Source organism: Orbicella franksi, chromosome 3 (genome assembly GCF_964199315.1).
Source record: "Orbicella franksi chromosome 3, jaOrbFran1.1, whole genome shotgun sequence".
NCBI lineage: Eukaryota > Metazoa > Cnidaria > Anthozoa > Scleractinia > Merulinidae > Orbicella > Orbicella franksi.
In genome coordinates, this window is record NC_138147.1 from 28156466 (window position 1) to 28175106 (window position 18641).

At 38.5% G+C, this 18641-nt stretch overlaps 1 long non-coding RNA gene across 4 annotated transcripts; it reads right to left on the reverse strand.

The window, feature by feature from the left end:
- Positions 1-882: 882 nt before the first annotated feature.
- On the reverse strand, positions 883-10766 carry LOC145481780 (uncharacterized). Of its 4 annotated transcripts, none has more exons than XR_014048684.1 (5): positions 10486-10766; positions 8673-8783; positions 4610-5692; positions 3897-3980; positions 883-2522 (listed from the first exon to the last, which is right to left on the reverse strand). It is a non-coding gene; the product is annotated as an uncharacterized LOC145481780 (long non-coding RNA). The 4 variants fall into 4 exon arrangements; XR_014048683.1 differs by having other exon boundaries at positions 4610-5761; XR_014048682.1 differs by having other exon boundaries at positions 4610-4684; positions 5605-8783.
- Between the last annotated feature and the right edge of the window lie 7875 nt (positions 10767-18641).

Below are 18641 nucleotides of genomic sequence, written 5' to 3' on the forward strand. Positions count from 1 at the left end.
GTCACTATCGCTCTTAATTAAACAATGCTCTGTCTATAACTGGTACTGTTACTACTTATATTTCTTTTTACATTTATATCTATATTTTTTTTTCTCTTTCTACCTCTTCTTTTCTTTATTTTTCCTACAACCGATTTAAAGCGTAATAATTCTTGTAACTACTTAGCTCGTTTAGTTTCTACTATTTTGAGTAGTTTTTTTTTTTGCTTATTTAAGTTTCATGTACTCTTTTGCTGTATGATATTCTCTGTATTATGCAAAATAAAATGGTTGTTGTTGTTACTCGAGTTCGGACGTTATGTGCATTCACAATTTGACCAGTGGAATATGTATTTAGTTGCCGAGTGTTAACCTGATCTTTTGCCTTTATTATCTTATAGTAATTCCTTGCTGCGAATCATCATTGTCTGGTGGACTCTCGATGGTTTATTTTTATGGCTTGCATAGCTTGGATTCTTATGGACGTCAGATGTCTGCTTACATGAAGGTTCTTGATCATGCTTGTGTGGTTTCGGTGCTTTGTTAGGTATAGAACAATAGTTTAGATTCTAAAACCGTAGAAACCGTGACCGCGACAGTCAAAAGTGATGTGAAAATCTGCATCTTTATTTTCTTGATGTATCTGCAAATTCTCACAACTTATGCTAAAAGAGACGTATAGGAATTAGAAAAGAGAATTCATACCTTGAACTCGAGTCTACTGTGTTTGAAGGTATTGAATAAACGCGGATCCATGTTATTAAAACCACAGACCAAAACAAATTTCTTGGAAGAAATTGTCGTTTGCTTGTTTAACGCAGTCAGCTGAAATTGTCTTAACTCTCGCCATTTGCAGTCAAATTTGGCATGTACTATATACTACACTCAAATCTTTCAGCAGATCATTCAAATTTTGAATTAGCTGGAATTGTCTCGAATCTCTCTAGTCTTTGCTGTTTGATTACAGTCAAATTTGACACTTTCTAAAGCTTACGGAATAGTTTACAGCAAAGTTTGAAACTAAAAATTAGCGAATGAATTGTGCATTCAGTAACATTTCGATTCATAGCATGGATTTTTCTTTGCCGACGTTCATTTAGTTGGAGAAAATTTTCGCTTGCTTGTTTACCACGAAGTCAGTTGGAATTGTCCTCTATGTCGCCAAATTTCGCTGTTTCATTACGGTAAATTCGGCAAGCACTAGACAAACAAGTTTTTAAGCGTTTTTAGCGTATGAATTGTATATTCCGCGTGGCTTCAGTTTACAACACGGGTCCGCATTTAATACATATCTAACGCTTTTAGAACTTTTCACAAAAAAATATTGTTGCAAGACTATCAAGTATAAGTCAACGAAAAATTTATTTTTTAAAACCAGAGCAAATGGTTACTTGAAATTCATGTAAAAAACCAATGAGCTAGTTTGAATTTATTTCAATGTTTACCAATAACTTCGGAACACTTCCTTCATAAAAACTGGGTAATTTTTTTACTAATCTGTAGTTTTAGGATCGATTTCTGTATTTCTTAATTTAGACATTTCATGATTAGTTTTTTTTTTGCCAGAATTGTACTTATTTCTGGCGATCCTTGTAATAATTTTAGATGTTTCAGAGTCAGTATTTCTTCGCCTAAGCAATTTCGTCTAATTACTACAAGTGATTTTCAGACTGAATTTTTTTCCCACTTCTTTAATAGTATACTCTATGTACCAATTTAAGTGTTGCACACAAGTTTACCTTAATGAAACTTGTAAATTACATTAACGGTGGAAAACAATAAAATATTTTACAACTAGTGTTTGTTTTATTTCTCTTTTGTCTTTCATTTTACAACAGAAAGAAAAAAAATATTGCGCTTTTAAAAGAGGACTGGTAACTAGAAGAAATGTAGGCTATCTCTTTTACTATTTTTTGACTATGTAGGGTTGCCAAAGAGAAAAAAAATTCTGGCCTTTTGAACAGAGTCTAGCCAGAAATCAAACATATACTTTGACTTTTGATGGGATAAATCTGTTGCACAGTGCAAAATTTTTCCCGCCAAAAGACTTAGTATATATTTTGACTCAAAACCAGACACCATTCAAAAGCACAGACCTTTTTTTTTCTAAGGACAACTTTCCCGCCAAAAGACTTAGTTTTTTTTTTTCGACATTTTTTTGGCCTCTTTTAAAAGCGCAATATCGTAAACAAAGGAAACATTTTCCCGCCAAAAGACTTAATTTTTTTTCCGACTTTTTTTGGTCTCTCAAAAGCGCAATATCGTAAACTAAGGAAATTTTCCCGCTAAAAAAACGCAAATGTTTTAATAACAATATCGCTGTCAAAAGGCTTGAGGAGTTTTTTCGACTTTTCTCCTGTTTGGTTTGAAAGTGTGAACTGTTACTCCTAAGACAATTTTGTTGGCTTTTTCCTCAGCCACTAAAAAAGCACAGCATTTATCTCGGGCAATTTCCTGCCAAAAGTCGTTTTATTACAATCTGCTTTGCCTTGCTTTGCTCTTTGATGACTGCAGGGAGCTTTCGGATGTATGTCTTTGTCAACCTAGAAAGAAAAATCAAATATAAAGTAAGTTGTATAGCATATTATTTTAGACACTGTAGATCAAACCTGTAGTTACAAGTTACTATTGCCCCAGCTTGGTGAAATGACAACCCATGCGAAGGTTAATATTTTTATCGACTGGAACATTTATTGACGCCATTTTTGGCCATCATCTTTCATGTACTTTATAAAATTTATTAAACAGTATCCATCCCTGGCATTTCATGTGTGGTTTCATAAAAAAAAAATAATAAAACAATATTTCGAGGTTTTAGGCGATATTTCATAACTACATGTATTTCATTACACTGTGACCTAACACCTTGTTTAATGTTACAAATTTGATAACCTCTCTAGATGCCAAATTGAAAATCATGTTTTCATCAGTAAAACAGACAGTTTGACTCGGGTGCAATATCACGCGATAGAAATCTCAGCTCATTATTAATCTCATTGTTGATGAGGATTTTTTGATACATCATTCTAGACAATATCTCCTGTCTGAGAGTAACCTTTTTTTTCTCCTTAACTGTATGTGCACAACACATACTGCAGTCATCACCAAATTTAAAATTTCTTTACAGATTACAAACACTCCATCAGGTGCCTAACGCAGTACATGTATTAACCACGCTCATAAAGATAAAAGATAAATTATAATATTTAGAGGGAAAGCCACATCAGCCTTCGCTGGTTTTCATGAGGGCACTCCATCCTGGTTGAATTGATTGGAGGAGCCCCTACATGTTGGTGAAGGCAGAGGGGGCGAGGTTTCCCTTAGATCACTATCTCTTGACAGCTGTAGATCGAAGCTCTGGATACAAAATGGTTCACCCATTTGAGGTGCTCCCGTGCAAGCTCAACCCAGATACTTGTCCATCACTCACAGCATTCTCCTACCCCCCCCCCCCCCCCTTGCCCACCCCTTCTCCATATCTTTTTGGGACAAATCCCTTGGTTATTTCAATTTAAGGATGTTGTTCAAACTTACAGTTGGCTTTGATTCCCCAGATTTAATCATACCAGTAAACTGGTGTCCTGGTCTAAGAGCTGCGAAGTGGCGAACATGAGTCTCGAAGTGGTGAGAAAGAAAGTTTTCTTTCTCACCCCTTCTCACCTTGTGTTCACTGCTTTATGGCTCTCTCATGTGGAGAAAAATCAAGAAAAACCTCTGGGACCATGGTAGTAAACAGGCTCTTACTTAAAGATAATAATTATCTCCTCAGAGCTTTATTATCTAGCTCTCTGCACGCACTGCAGGCCTATGATGCTCCCTCATCATAGGCCTGCAGTGCGTGCAGAGAGCTAGATAATAAAGCTCTGAGGAGATTATTATGCATTTTATTTAAAAGTCGCTGAAGACACTGTACTCACCATTTCAATGCTATGATGGAGATAAGGTTCTATCCAATCTTTTTGCTAATTGTTCCATTGTTAATGGTATCAGTCATCCAGAAACTGTTGGAAAAAGCAAATTTAATCAATGCTTTCTCGCTCATTAGTAGAGATGACAATTTTATACTTGAGAAATGAATAGAACTGCGGTACTGTCCAAAATTTCTGGCAGCTGGCAAAATGCATTGTTGTTGTGGGTAAACATGTTATAAATTGTACTTTAAGAAAAATAATGTAAAGTGTTTGTTTATATGAGCTGACGAATCACACTGGGAGATCGATTTATGAAGTTGTATAGGGTCTGCTTTACATGGGCAAAAGGTTGTCCTGGCCCAACCAGAGATGGAATATCATCAACTTAACTTTGAATGGTTGGCCATATTACTCAGGGTGATTTAAAGGTAAATGTAATGGTTCCTTGGTGTAACAGTTCATTGCTGTGATCATTAGAATTAAGTAATTACCCGGTATTATTCAAGTAATTAAAATAGCAGATGTATAGTCTCCACAGTTGTCATTCGGGTCATTATTCAGCCAAACACTTTAAAACACCTTTCTCTCTGGAAAGAAGTGTTGCCTGATGACACAGGTAACAGCTACATATGGGACTATCTGATGCATGGTTCCTTAGAATGACGCAGCTCAAAACAGATTAACATGGTTCCGAACACGAGACAAGAAACTGTATTCACCTGCTGTAATGAAACAGAGAAGCTTTTTTCTCAATCCTTTCAAACTGATCCATCGTCAAGAATCATCAACATTAACTGTTGAAAGAAGCAGTTTAATAAATAACTGTACTCTAACTTGGAGATCTGGCAGAATGAACCATAAATCATTATTAAAGGAAATCAGAAAGGCCCATGACAGCAGAGATCACTACCTGCTATTTATCATAAATTTCAGGATAATTCGACCCCAAAGAATTGCTATACATTTTTTACAGTGTTGGCAAAGTTCAGTTATGTTGTTTCTCTTGAAGTCACTTTTTCAAGTTTTGATTTGTTTTTGTTTTTTTTAATTATTATTTTATTAAATTTGTGAAGAAAATGCTCGGAATAATGCACTAGGCAGTTTTCCAAGTTGTCCCCTTCCCCTTCCCCTCCGCCCCCACAACCTGCAAGTATTTTACCAGGCAATACATGTATATAGTGGAGGGAGTAATGTAAATTTGCAATTTTTTTTCATGCAACAGGCTGTGACTCAAGGGAAAAGTTTACCTCAAAATTACTAAATAATTTATCAACTTTTCCTCTGGGGTGAGTAGCAGGGACTTAAGATTAAAAAAAAGTGTTAAAATAAAATAGATTGCATTACCACTTGTTTGGAGACCTTATATAGACAACATATTTCTCCTCTGAACTTGTATAAAGTAACAGAGAAAGGTTCATCCAGTTCATTGAATAAGCAAACAAAATTATCACCACCCCACAAACCATTTATGGCTGAAATTTCTGGAAAAGAAACAACATTTCTGGATACCAGTATTTACAAAACAACAAGCTTCCTCAATGGGGAGGCTCTTAAGACTTTGCAGAACAAACTCTTGCAAAAAAAAAAAAAAAATCATTAAAATAACAAGAAAATTTAATGTCCTCAGGAACAGGTTTATAAACTACATGTACATGCAAACAGTCTGTCTCAAAGAAATACTGATTTTACTGAAAAAGAAAAGTGTACGGTTTACCATTTGCTAGATTACCCAATGACAGATAACTTCCTTTCCAATCTTTTAGTTACTTGCTTCATTGTAAATGAAATCAGTCATCAAGAAACTGTTGGAGAAAGCAAACTAAATCAATCCTTTCTTGGTAAGTATTGGAGAGGCCAGGACAATGATACACCTACAAAATAGACAAAACCGGGATGGAACTACAGTACCAAAAACTTTCTGGCAACTGACTAAGTAGGAGTGCATTATATATACAGTAACCTAAATGTCAGTTATCTCCCACCCTCAGCCTGATCCCCGCATGAGAGACACTTTCAGGAATGCTGAGCATTATAGATGCAATTCCATCCGGCGATGTCAATAACTGTTTCTGATATCTAAAGTAATTTCTGATTGGCTTTCAGTTTGGGCAGGATGGATATAAGTTTCTTATTAGTTAAAAAAGAGATAAGGGCTGTTGGTTTACTTGTGGGTGTTGCCGGCAAAGGTGCAATGAGGCATGAATAAATAGTCATAGATCTTTAAGTATCACGTTCGACTGCTCGGCCGTAAATGTTCTTAAATAATTTTGTCTGCTTTTCCTCACCTGAATCCTCAGAGTAACACTTTAAGTTAAAGAAAAATGTTATGAAGATGAATCCAAGCCAAATGAATATAATTTTTTAGCAAGTCAAGATAACCTTATTATACCGTTAAAGGGTTCCACTGTTTATTTCTAGTAGTTGAGGTGTAATTACTTTGCTGTAATTAGTTTTCAGTGTGTTCTTTTAAATATTTTCCTGAATGGATTTCTTGACTTTCTTACTGCAATACGTCATTTGACAGCTGGAAAAAATTAACATTCCTTTATAAAATGGAGTTCACAAACAACAATTCTGTGCTGTATTGCAGGATGAAAGAAAAGGAAAATTCATGCCCCGTACTAGGACTGTTCAGAATAAACTCTGCTTCATCTGGTTTCCAGCAGTGCATGGATTGAAGTTCAAAATGAAATGATTTTACAGCAATGTCTCGATTTTATGTTGTATTAGGAATCGAAAGCAACACCATACATGTATCTTAACCGAGGAAGTCCCTACACAAAATCATGCTGCATCGCAGATTCGTTAGCACACATTAACATAAAAATGCAAGCTGTCTGTTTAAAAATACAAACTTCTGAAAAACTGTCATAAGTTAGGATGTGACATCAACAGGCAGAATTACAACACTCAGTATTCAGGTGTCTCTCGTATCTCATCTCACGTGAGGTTATTTTCTTATTAGGTTGAGGGCAGAAGATGACTGACATTTCAGGCAATAAATGTACAGTAAATGCATGTAGAAGAATTCTCTATTATTGTACTTTAAAAGACTCTTTGCTTAGTGCTGTCAAATGATGATGACCTATATGTAGGGTCTGTTTCATATGTAGGAGAACTAAATGTTTCCCTGATACCAAAGCCACTAATATCCCAGCTTGTGGTCTCAGTTGGAATATCACCAACTTACTGTAAGTAAGCACGGTCGGCCATATCACCCACAGTGATTCACAAGTAATGATTCCAAATTAGTGTAAAACACACTGGAACGATTGTTATTCAAGTGGTTACATTATCAGATATACAGTAAATTGCCACTTACAAGCCCTTGTGCTTATAACCACCCCCAGGGCTTTTAGCCAGGATTTGAAAAGTAGCCGTCCAAAATGTGCTATAGGGCCTGCTCAAATGAACAATTTATAAGGAAACAAGCCCATCTGGCTAAAAGCCTGACAAGCCCGGTAATAGGTCAATCTACCTGTAAACAAAGAAAATTACTTCCAGTTATTAGCCCACTGGATATAAGCCCCACTCTAATTTAAAATGAAATGAATTTGATTTCTTAAGATGTTTTGAAGCTTAATTTTTAAAAACCACTGTAAAAAAGTGAAGCCTTGGAGTGGATGGCTCATAGCTGCCGGAGCTTATCCCGGTTTCTGTAGCATGAAGCGACTAGGAGTATTTCTACTCCCCCTGGACAGGATGCTAGTCCATTGCAGGTCACTCCCCCACAATTTGTTAGGTATCCCCAACAATTCACCAGTACTTGTTTATACTCCTGGGTGGCAAGAGGCTCTGTGAGAGTTAAGTGTCTTGCCCAAGAACACAACACCATGTCCCCGGCTAGGGCTTGAACCCGGACTGCTCGCTCCAGGGACTAGCACACTAACCAAGAGGCCACCGCACCTCTCTCTACTATAAAAAATGTATTTAATTTTTTTGCGTGCTTAATTTTTAAAAACCACTATAAAAAATGTATTTCAATCAACACTGCTGTAACTCATTTCGAAACAATATTTTTATTACCTTAGCTTATAAGCCCCTTTGGGTGTAAGCCCCTCCGCTTAAAAGCCCATCCAAAACCCCTGGGGAAGTTGTATAAGCCCAGGGCATGTAAGCGGCAGTTTATGGTATAGTCTTATTTGGGATGTCACACCAATCTTCTCCCTTCCCTCTTGAGAGGCTTTGCATGACTGCACTAGTAGCTGCTACGAAAGAGACTACAGTCGAAGCTCTCCTTGCAACCACTCTCATAAGCTACCAGCTCTAGTTACGACCACCTTTGTGAAACCCCATTTGAACTGTGACTTAAACTTTGTAATCAAAAGCTCTCGTAAGTGACCACTCCCAAAAGCGACTGCGACCACTTTTGGGATTACAGCCAACTGGACTCTTCCTTTGTTTTTAAGCTCTTGTAAGTGACCACTCAGAGTTTTTTACATATAAATTCAACACTTAAATGAAACTGCACACTGCACTAATGGTTCGTCGATAAAGATCTTGTACAGTGCAGTATTGTACAGTATTTGTAAAAGTTCAAGGTCATTTCCGTTGCGACCACTTTAGGAATTATGAATGAGTTTCTGAAGCTCTCGTAATCGACCACCCTCTATTGTTTAACCATAAGGTCACTTAAGGGAGCTCATTCTTGTAAGCGACCAGCTCTATACATGTAAGTTACGACCACTTCTTCGAATTTCCAAGGTGGTCACTTACGAGAGCTTTGACTGTATCAGTATTGAATGAATGGAATACCGGTACTACAGAAGAAACTGTATTCACCTGTTATGATAAAACACAACTTAAGAATACTTTTCTCCCCAATCCCTTGTGACTTGTTTCATCATCATGAATCATCTGCAAACTGTTAAACACAGTGGCTGATAACCAAGCCTATGAAAAGATGAAAAATAAAATTAAGAGAATTGGAATGAACTATACAATTGCAGAGTACCAGCTGCAAACCAAAACACCAGAATATTAACTCTACTAAATTATCTAGAATGGAAATAATATCTGTCACCAACATGTATGTCATATAGACTGTGTCACATGGTATCCATGAACAGCATGGGTAAAACAGGTAAAAATACCATAATGTATAGATTTAGCCAAGCCTAGAAGCAGAACTCCTGGGCCAGGTTGTTCAAAGCCTGATTAAGCCAACCCAGAATAATCGAGAAATTCGATTTGAGTTTGTAACTTGAAAGTGACGTTTTCTGTTTAAATTGTTTGGCCTTCTCTTTTGAGATTGAATAACCTCAAATTACACAAAACATAAGCAGTGAAAAACATTTTTATACAAGAAAAATTTATACTTTGGCTAACTTTTAACTAATTTCATGGGTTAGCGTAAACTATGTAACTGGCTTAAGAAAAACCTGGCCCTGTTTACAACGAGTTAACCTTGCCGGAGTCCACGATCCAGTTGAAACCCATTTATATTAGTACTTGGTCAGTGGTCCACTTAAAAAACATGTGACCTTGATGAGCTCTAAACTTGAGCTCGCGATATAGTCATGTGATACTAGTCAGCAGATACCTTGTTTTGACAGGTGTCAATTGACCATAACATGTTTGTCCAATATCAAAGATGTATGCTGTAAACCAAGGCTGCATGACTTGGTATTAGGTGGAGTATGGCTGCCATGTTGTGCAACGTTTTTTTTTTGTGGTTGGGTGCTGACGCCCACGATCCACACTGCTAGCCATGTTGACCATGAAAAAAGAGTTGCATAGTTTTCTATTTCTATACATGCATGTGGTTCTGTTACTATAGTTATAGCGCTCCGCTTGGCATCCCTTCAGGCCGCCGGAGTTCCACTATTACCTTCCCTGAAATATCTGATGTCTTTTGGGTTTAAAGATGATTTCCAGTCCGTACTGCACGCTCTCGAGAGTTGTTTGCGTTTTTTGCCATGTTTCATGTAAGACATCACTAAATGTAAACATTACGTAACTACTTACATGAATTAAATTCAAAGTTTCATGTCAACCGCCATTATGGACACGAAGCATTACACTTCATTCTTTCTCGTATCACTTGCTGAAACAACTTCGCAGCTGTAAAAAATGAAACTGTCGGGAAAAAAAAAATTTGAAAGCCCTCAAAGATAAGGTATTCGGTTCGTAAACAAATAACATCGATTTGCATTCCATAGAGTGAGACTTGAGACTTTATAAACATTAGGACGATGAGACTGCAGAATACGGACTTGAAATCATCTTTAATATGTGAAAGTTCATTTGATGTGTTCATAATATTATAAAGCAAAGATTTCTTACTACATTGTTTCCCCTAGGATATATATCTTTTGCAGCCAATCTCCTTTTCTCAGTGTTTTCTCCAAAAAAAAACTCAAAGTGGTAAATGTAAAATGTACGCTACAGCCGCCATCTTGTTTTGCACAGTCAAGAGATCTAAATACAAACAACTCAACGAAAATGAGATTACAATTCAGGACCAGTATGAGAAAGAAAACCATCCACAAGCTTCTAAAACGGACTTCTCGTTTTACACTGAACTGTTTAAACTTTAGCGTTTCTGAGAGTTTGGAAGCCATGTAAGCTCATATTCGATTGCTAATTAACTTACCTCGAGCCCTGGCTTGCCTCTAATGATCTCCGCTAAACAGCATTTAACTGTTGTTCTTGATATTCCAAAGCTTGTGAATTCCCCAAACATTCTATTAACTCTACGTCCAACACAAATGCTCTCATTTGGCTGGTCCATACAGTCGGCGACTCTCGCACCAAACCCTTGTCAATGAAGGAAGCACGTGCTGCAATTTTTGAATAAATTACTCACTACAGTAAAATTTTACTGGAACGGTAGAACGCCGGAACACCGGAACATTGGAACACCGGAATACTAAAACCAGGAACGGAGGAATACCAAAACCCCGAAAACTAAAACCAGGAACACAAAATTACTGAAACCCTGAACGCATAAGAAAATCCTGTTAAAACGCGGAACGCCAAAAAATATATAATATAAATAAATAGTATATAAGTAAGTAACCATCGGGAATACTAAAGCCCGAAATAATAATAATAAACTTTATTGAGTACTTTTTCATACAAACTTGAATTTTACATGTATCTGGTAAAAAATTCAGAAATTCTGCTGTTCCTTAAGTTTTTTCCCAAAATAATTTCTGTAAAACAATTTCAATAGCCTAATGATCATAATTAAAGGATTTTCTACGGCCCAAAATTGCTGGATTTCCTGAAATTAGCTCAATTTTACGCGAAAGGCAATGCGTTGGTGAGCGGTCGCAAACTCAAGCATTTCATGATTTAATTTCGTGATCAAATTCAACGAAATTACGGAAACCATTTCAGTGTATTAACATACGATAACTGTATCAAATTACGGCTATGTAAGGTTTTCCTTGCCAGCGTGACAAAATAACATGTCGAACCAAAACCGCGGCAAGGTCTATCGATTGTTCAGTGAACATTTCCACGGCCAACGCACTGAGTTAAACGCAAATCTTCGATCTCATTTTCGTAGATGCCTGCCTTTTTTACTCCGGACTTTTGGGACCGAAACTATTAAACATGATTAGTAAAGCGATGATTAATTAGCTGATCTATAACCCTTTGTACATCCGAAATGAAAAGAAACGAGCTGAATGAGAACAAAACTCACCTTGTGGAAGCGCTCTCCCATGGGGCCGGGAGGAACTCTCAAATGAAAAGGATGCAAAGGTATTAATGGCAAAGCACCACTATTTTTAGCTGTCAAAGTATTTTTTAGGGTGCACTCGAAGAAATAATAATAAAACAAACGCTCGGTTTCTCAAGTCCGGTCTTCTATAGCGAACGCTCCTTTCGGGAGCAGCGGCTGGTAATCGAGCTTTTTCGTTTTAAGGGGTATCTTTTGATTTAGGGGTCAAATTAAGTCCAAGCCACACCCAGATTGGTTTCCTTTAGGGGTTTAATTCAAACTTTCCGACGAGCATCCCCGACCTTTCCCTCTTGGGTTCCCCCCCTCCCCCTCCTCCCCCTCCTCCCCGGGATATGAACGTACACCAGACCACAGTAGATACATCATCATAATTATAAATATGGCGGGAAAAGATCACCACATGCCTACATGTGCACAATTTCTCGTGCTTGAAGCATGTGTTTTAGTATTTTCGGGAGTATGGGTTTTTATGTAAGTTCCGGGTTTAAGTAATCCGGCGTTAGGGCTTCTGATGTGCTCCGGATTTTAGTATTCCTGGTTTTAATCTTCCGGCGTTCCGCGTTTAAGTATTCCGGGCTTAAGTATTCCTGATTTTCCGGCGTTCTGCCGTTCCAGGTTTCAGTACTAGTCGTTAGACCTGGGCCTAACGCCTGGCCCAGCCTAAAATTATTGTAGACTGCAGTATCTGTGTACATTAAAAAAGACAGAATTGGGAGATAAATTAAATTCACGCGAAAAGTACCGTCGCCAATAAGAGATTAAGAAACAAATGGATGAGATTAGAAGCTAAGAAGGTTTCCGGATTTTGTACTAAAACTAAACTGAGACTGAATTTACAATAAGAATCATCTAACATCAAGTATATACCAATTTTACAAATCTAAAACTACTGTACATGTACGAGTAGATGGAGATATCACCTTGAAATTAGAGTCTTTAAACATAACTGAAAATTAAGCTTCCACCAAAGGTCGCTGTATCGATTCCTACACACAAGGCCATAGTTATGTTTGTATGTCACAGTATTCCCAGGAGTTGAACCTCTGTACGCTAAAGAATCTTCCGTGTAGCGAGAACTGAAGCGCAAAACTAACATTGAAGGAGTCGCTTGCCTGCCGAATTGAATAACTTGAGACCTGCTTCTTTATAACACAATGTTTGATTTATGCCTATGTCTCAGATAAAAATAGCAGGTTTATAATGCAAAAAGAGGGTGGACCTTCCGCTTTTTATCGTTCAAGGACTTCTACCCACACCAAGTTATGAATGAGTCTTGCAGCCCTATAGTGGAGCCGTTCCAGGGACTGAATTATGTCAGAGTTGTTCAAAGCTTTATCTAAATCCTCTTAATTACAGACACTTCGAAAACGCAAAGAAGCGGCCACCTTTTCTTAGCAACCGCACAATGCTGGGCTACTCATCTGGTTACTTACTAACTACAACAGATAAGAAAAAAGCCGCTCAAAGAAAACACGCGCGCTGATTGGTTTTAACTCGTGTTTCTATTTATCAAATAGATTCCATGTTGCCGTGCGTCTGTCACTGATGTCCATACCACATTTTGACGTCTCCTGTGATCTGTTAAACAATTAGATTATGAGCTCGAGATTTTTGTCACGTGAGTTGACTATCCCACACAGAAATCGAGAGCGAATAATCTAATTGTTTTAGTATAAATCTACTCGTCGTTCAAAACTTTATCCAAATCCTCTTCAAAGACATTTCGAAAATGCACAGAAGCGGCCGCCAGTTTGTTAACAAGTGCTCACTGCTACGCTACTTACTGTCTACAACAGAATGGATAGTGAGTAGTATAGCCAATCAGAGAACGCCGTTCGCGATAGATTTTTAAATAGTGAGTATAGCGCTAGCGTAGAACGGCATTCGTGATAGAACGCTAGTAAATTTATACTAAGAGCTGATAGCTGGCGAGGCCACACGCCGAATAACTATCACCTCACAGAAATCGAGAGCGAATAATCGAATCGCTTTATCAGAATTCTAACTAAATCCTTCAGATGAGATATCCAATCACTTAGGGACTGTGCAATAATTACCTGGAGAGGGGAGGGAGGGGAGGGGCTGGGAAATGGGTGAAATATGCCCCAAACTTAGTCATACTACCCTTCTCATTAAGCAAAAATTAATTTCAACCCCCGCTCACATAATGATAATATTAAGGCTAACCCCCCCCCCCCTGCCCCCTTGAAAAAAGTCTCCTCCCATTGATTCCCTCATACTTAGTTTACTTGTTGGAGTTCTTCCTCCGGTACAAAAATCACTTCAAATGCCTCTTCGACGTATGTCGAAGACTCATTTGAAGAGTCATCAGAACCACTGGACTCTCAGCTTGTCTCGTGTCCGCATGAATTGGGAGATTCCTCATCTTCTACAGCATCTCAGGCACTAAGGTTCCTGCGTGCATGGATGAGAACTCGATCAATCAACTCAGCCTTGCTTCCAATTATCTTAAGACCTTTTTCCTTTAGATACATTTTCAGCTACTTGTTGGTAAGCGCTTTTACATCTTTTTCAATTGTCCAAGAAATAAGCGGAAGAGTGTTCCTTTTTCTTCAAGTTCCTTCTTCAAATAGGTCGGTTTTTTGTCCGTGTATTGTTAAGTCGGTCTGTCAGAAGTCCGTTTGTCGGTTTTGTTTCCGTCATGGATAAGTCGTTTGTAAGGCGCCGGTAGTTGTTGACATCTGTTAAGAGGCGTTTGTTCTAGGTTAGTGTACCAGCTTTCCAGAGTCAGTCGTTGAAAATAGTTGGTACTGTAGGTTAAGCACTGAGCAGAGTCCCAGTCAATGTTGTGGTTTGTCAGTTGATGATGTACAGCAATGTGATTGTTGGCATCACCATTTCTCGTGGCTCGTTTGTGTTCAGTCAGTCTCGTGTTAAGGTTTCTGCCAGTCTCACCAATGTAGGAAGCCTGGCAGTCGGAGCATTTGATCTTGTAAACTGCTCCCTGTCTGTTGTTAGGTTCGTCTCTGTCTTTCACGTTAGTCAGTAAGTGTCGTAACGTAGTTGTAGGTGTGTGGGCTACACGGATGTTGTAGGGCTGCAGGATCCGTGAGATGGTCTCAGAAGTGCCCTTAATGTAAGGTATGGTCACTGTAGTAACAGGTGTAGGGTTCCTGTTCGTAGCGTCAGCTTCAGTAGGTCGGTAAATGTTTCGTCTAATAAAGTCAGCGTTGTAGTTGTTTTTGTGAAAAACACGTTCAAGGTATCTGTTTTCGTCACGTAAGCTGTCCGGTGTGTCACAAACTAGTTGCGCTCGTCTCGTCAAAGTCTTTATAGTCGTGGCTTTGTGTGAAGTCGGGTTGTAGGATGATTCGTCAAGTAATCTGTCGGTATGCGCCGGTTTTCTGTACACTGTCGTTCGTAGATCGTTGTTGTCGCGGCTTACCGAACAGTCTAGAAAAGGAAGTTTTCCATTTTCTTCGATCTCTTTAGTAAACTGGATGTCGGCGTTCTGTTCGTTTAGGTGGTCGTGAAAATCGTCAATTTCGTCTTTGTGAACGGCGGTAAAGGTGTCGTCAACGTAGCGTAACCAAAGCGGTATCGTTTGTCGGCAAGTTGCAAGGGCGCGTTCCTCCACCTTTTGCATCACAATTTCTGCGACAACGACAGAAACAGGCGACCCCATGGCTGTTCCATGCAACTGTTTGTAGTGTTTACCGTTGTACTGAAAGTAAGTCGATGTAAGGCAAAGGTTCAATAAGTCCATGATGTCTTCTGTCGGTAACGGTAGTTTAACAGTAGATTGTTGTATAGCGGTCTCGGTACACTGTAATGCCAATTGAAGTGGAATACTGGTGAACAGTGATTTCACATCAAAAGACACAAGTTTATAGTCGTCGGGTATCTGTACTGTCTTAATAGCGTCAATAAAGTTCTCCGTAGATTGTAGTTTGCGTCTTGATTTGTCAGTAAGGGGTTGCAGTATGGTCGTCAAGTACTTAGACAGTTGATACGTAGGGGACCCACAGAATGACACTATAGGTCGCATAGGTATACCAGGCTTGCGCAGTTTCGGTAGTCCGTAAAGTTTCGGCGGTTGAGGTACTGAGCACCTCAGTCGATAGTAGCGTTGAGTGTCAATAGCGTCAGTCTTTTTTAGCGTAAGTATTTTGCTGTTAAGTTTACGTTAAAGTGCTGGCGTCGGGTCGCGTTTAAGTTCTTCGTAAGTTTGTTTGTCGTTAACAAGTGCGTCCATTTTGTCAAAGTGGTCAGTCTTGTCCATAACAACAGTGACACGTCGGAAACGAAACCGACAAACGGACTTCTAACAGACCGACTTAACAATACACGGACAAAAAACCGACTTATTTGACTAACAATAGACGGATCGAAACCCACCAATGACTGATGACAAACTTTACACGAGTCTTTCAGCCAATACCATCATGGCTATGCTGACCAATCACGTTCAACGGACCAGACTTATAACATCATCGACTGACAAACACTATTCACTTGACTCTGAGGATGACTTCCGCTCAGGTTGTCGAAACGTCAGTCACCAACAACAGTTCTTTTCAGAACTACACTCACCCGGACGATCACACTATACGAACTGCTGATACTCTTGGGTTCAAACCATTTACAATGAGATTTCTGTTAACCAAAAGGAAATTACATTAACCATTGGCCGTAAAAAGGCCAAAATATCGCCGGGAATCGGCGGTTTTTTCTATTTTGTGGGAACTCATTTTTGCCGGATTGTTAAAGACTGGTTTTTCTTGCTGGTAGCCTTCAGGACAGGCGGATTAGCGAGGCAGAGAGCCGGAAACGCGATACACGAGTGCGGAGCGCTAACTCCGCCTGTTCGGGCTATCTCGCTGGGTACTAGTTTTTACGATTTTCGGGAAGTCACGTTTAATTGAAATCAGTACAACAATTTCGCATTTTTAATTAAACTGCATTCAATTGACTGTAAACCATTTTTTTTATCTATTCTGAAACAGTTTTGTTTCTCATTTCACCGAATTGTTTCTGAAAGAACGAGACGTTTACAAATAAATGGCAACAACAAGATTCTACTCGTGATGTTTGTATGTATAATTTCGCCCAGTGGAGTCAACTTTTGCAGAGAAAATTTTTGCGGGAATTTCTTTTGGCGGGAACTATTTTTTGCGGATCGTGGAAAAAACCGCAAAAATTTATAAGTAGTGCCACATGGTACCATGTAGTCCAAGGGACGGACGAAACTACATAAGGCTACATTGCTTGAAGTAACGATCACTCAGCGATGAGATAGTTAGAAATTCCGACAAAGGGCCGAAAAGAAACGACCAATCAGCGACAGGATAGTTAGAAATTCCGACAAAGGGCCGAAAAGTAACGACCAATCAGCGACAAGATTGTTGGAAATTCTCACAAGGGGTCAAAGAGTAAGGACCAATCAGCAACAAGATGGATAGAAATTCCGACATGGGGCCGAAAAGTAGGGACCAATCAGCGACAAGATTGTTAGAAATTCCGACACGGGGCCGAAAAGTAACGACTAATTAGTTACAATTCCGAAGTACCGATCAATTAGCGACAATAGTCACAATAGAATAAGCCATTTCTCAACTTTTCTTGGCTTCCATTAGAAAAAATTGTTTTATGAAAATGAGTTTTACTCAGAAGTCAACTTTCGTGCATGTAAAGCTTATTTTTATACAAACTTGTTACGAGACCTACAATAGGTAAATGTCACATTGGACAATTAGCGACAATGAATTATCTTTATTTAGAATATATCAGTGGAATATATACCTTTTTGAAAAACGATGCGACTGATGTTCTTTATCACACCAAAAGAACATTGACTGACGGAAAAGGACTCTTATACGTTCTGTCAAAAACATCACATAAGAAAACAGGATTATTTTTCTAGTTTATCCGTGCTTATTTTTGACTTGTATTTATTTTCAAATTAGGCCACGTTTTCAACCGTTCCGTGACTTGAAAATAAGCTTGAGAGGTTTAGGCGACGGAATATCTGATGATTGAGCGAACGGGCTTATTAAGATTTCCTTATCATCAAAGGATCTTTCACAAAAGCTTATTTATGAAGTGGATTGCGGACACACGGATTAATCAGCTGTCCTGCTCTATTTCAAGCCTTCACAACTCTTCCCTCTTTCTCTCGCGTAAAACACGCGTCAACAAATTTTTATTGTTCAAACAACTTTACATAAGAGAACGTTTTACAAATTTCGGAAGTTTGCTCTCCCAGTTCGAGAGTGTTTCAACATCATATATGTCTGTGTTTGATTTTAAAACTTGACTGTGTGTGTAGGTGCGATATCGCAATTGTCTGGTGCATAAAAGCTTTGTTTGTACAGTCGCAGCCAAAGCTCGGCTAAAGCAATTCCTGGTTAGCAGCCATTGGCTGTAAAGTTAAAAACATAAGTAATTTTACTTTGTTATTCCGTAATTACCATGATGAAGCTCTGCGGAAAGAAAGCGCGCTGTAAATCGAGAAAATACACTCGTTTTTTTTTTTTATTTTTTTTATTTTTTTTTATGATACTCTTTTTAAAACGTTGAACTGTCTGCGAAAACATCAAGCATGGTCAGGTTTAAATATATGAATATGCAAACAGATTAGCATAGAGACCTACTTCAGTCAACAAACTGGCTTTCAGTGTGTTTGACACGGGCTTTCGAAAGCTCAGCCGAGTCACATTATTAGCTCCACTGTGTTTATCTTATCTCTAGAAAAACGGAAAGCCACGCACGGCTCGTGAACCGTGCAAGTTTATAGTAAGGCCATATTCCTGCCTCGCTTCGGCTTTTATGTTTTCAGATCTATTCAATTCAAAGCATTTATTAAAGAGTATCAATGGAGTGGTTAAACGAAACGCAATGAAACATGAAAGAGATAGCGGTTTCAGGGTTTCTGATGTGTTTGTGAAATACCTCTCATTGTTTGACAAGAACACATCAAACCTTAACACGGAATTAAAATAGCTAGGCAGACGGAAGGTTTTCCATTTCGATGTCTGACAGAAACGACACGAATAATAAGTGTTGTTTTGACATAATTCAAGCTTCGATGAATTTCT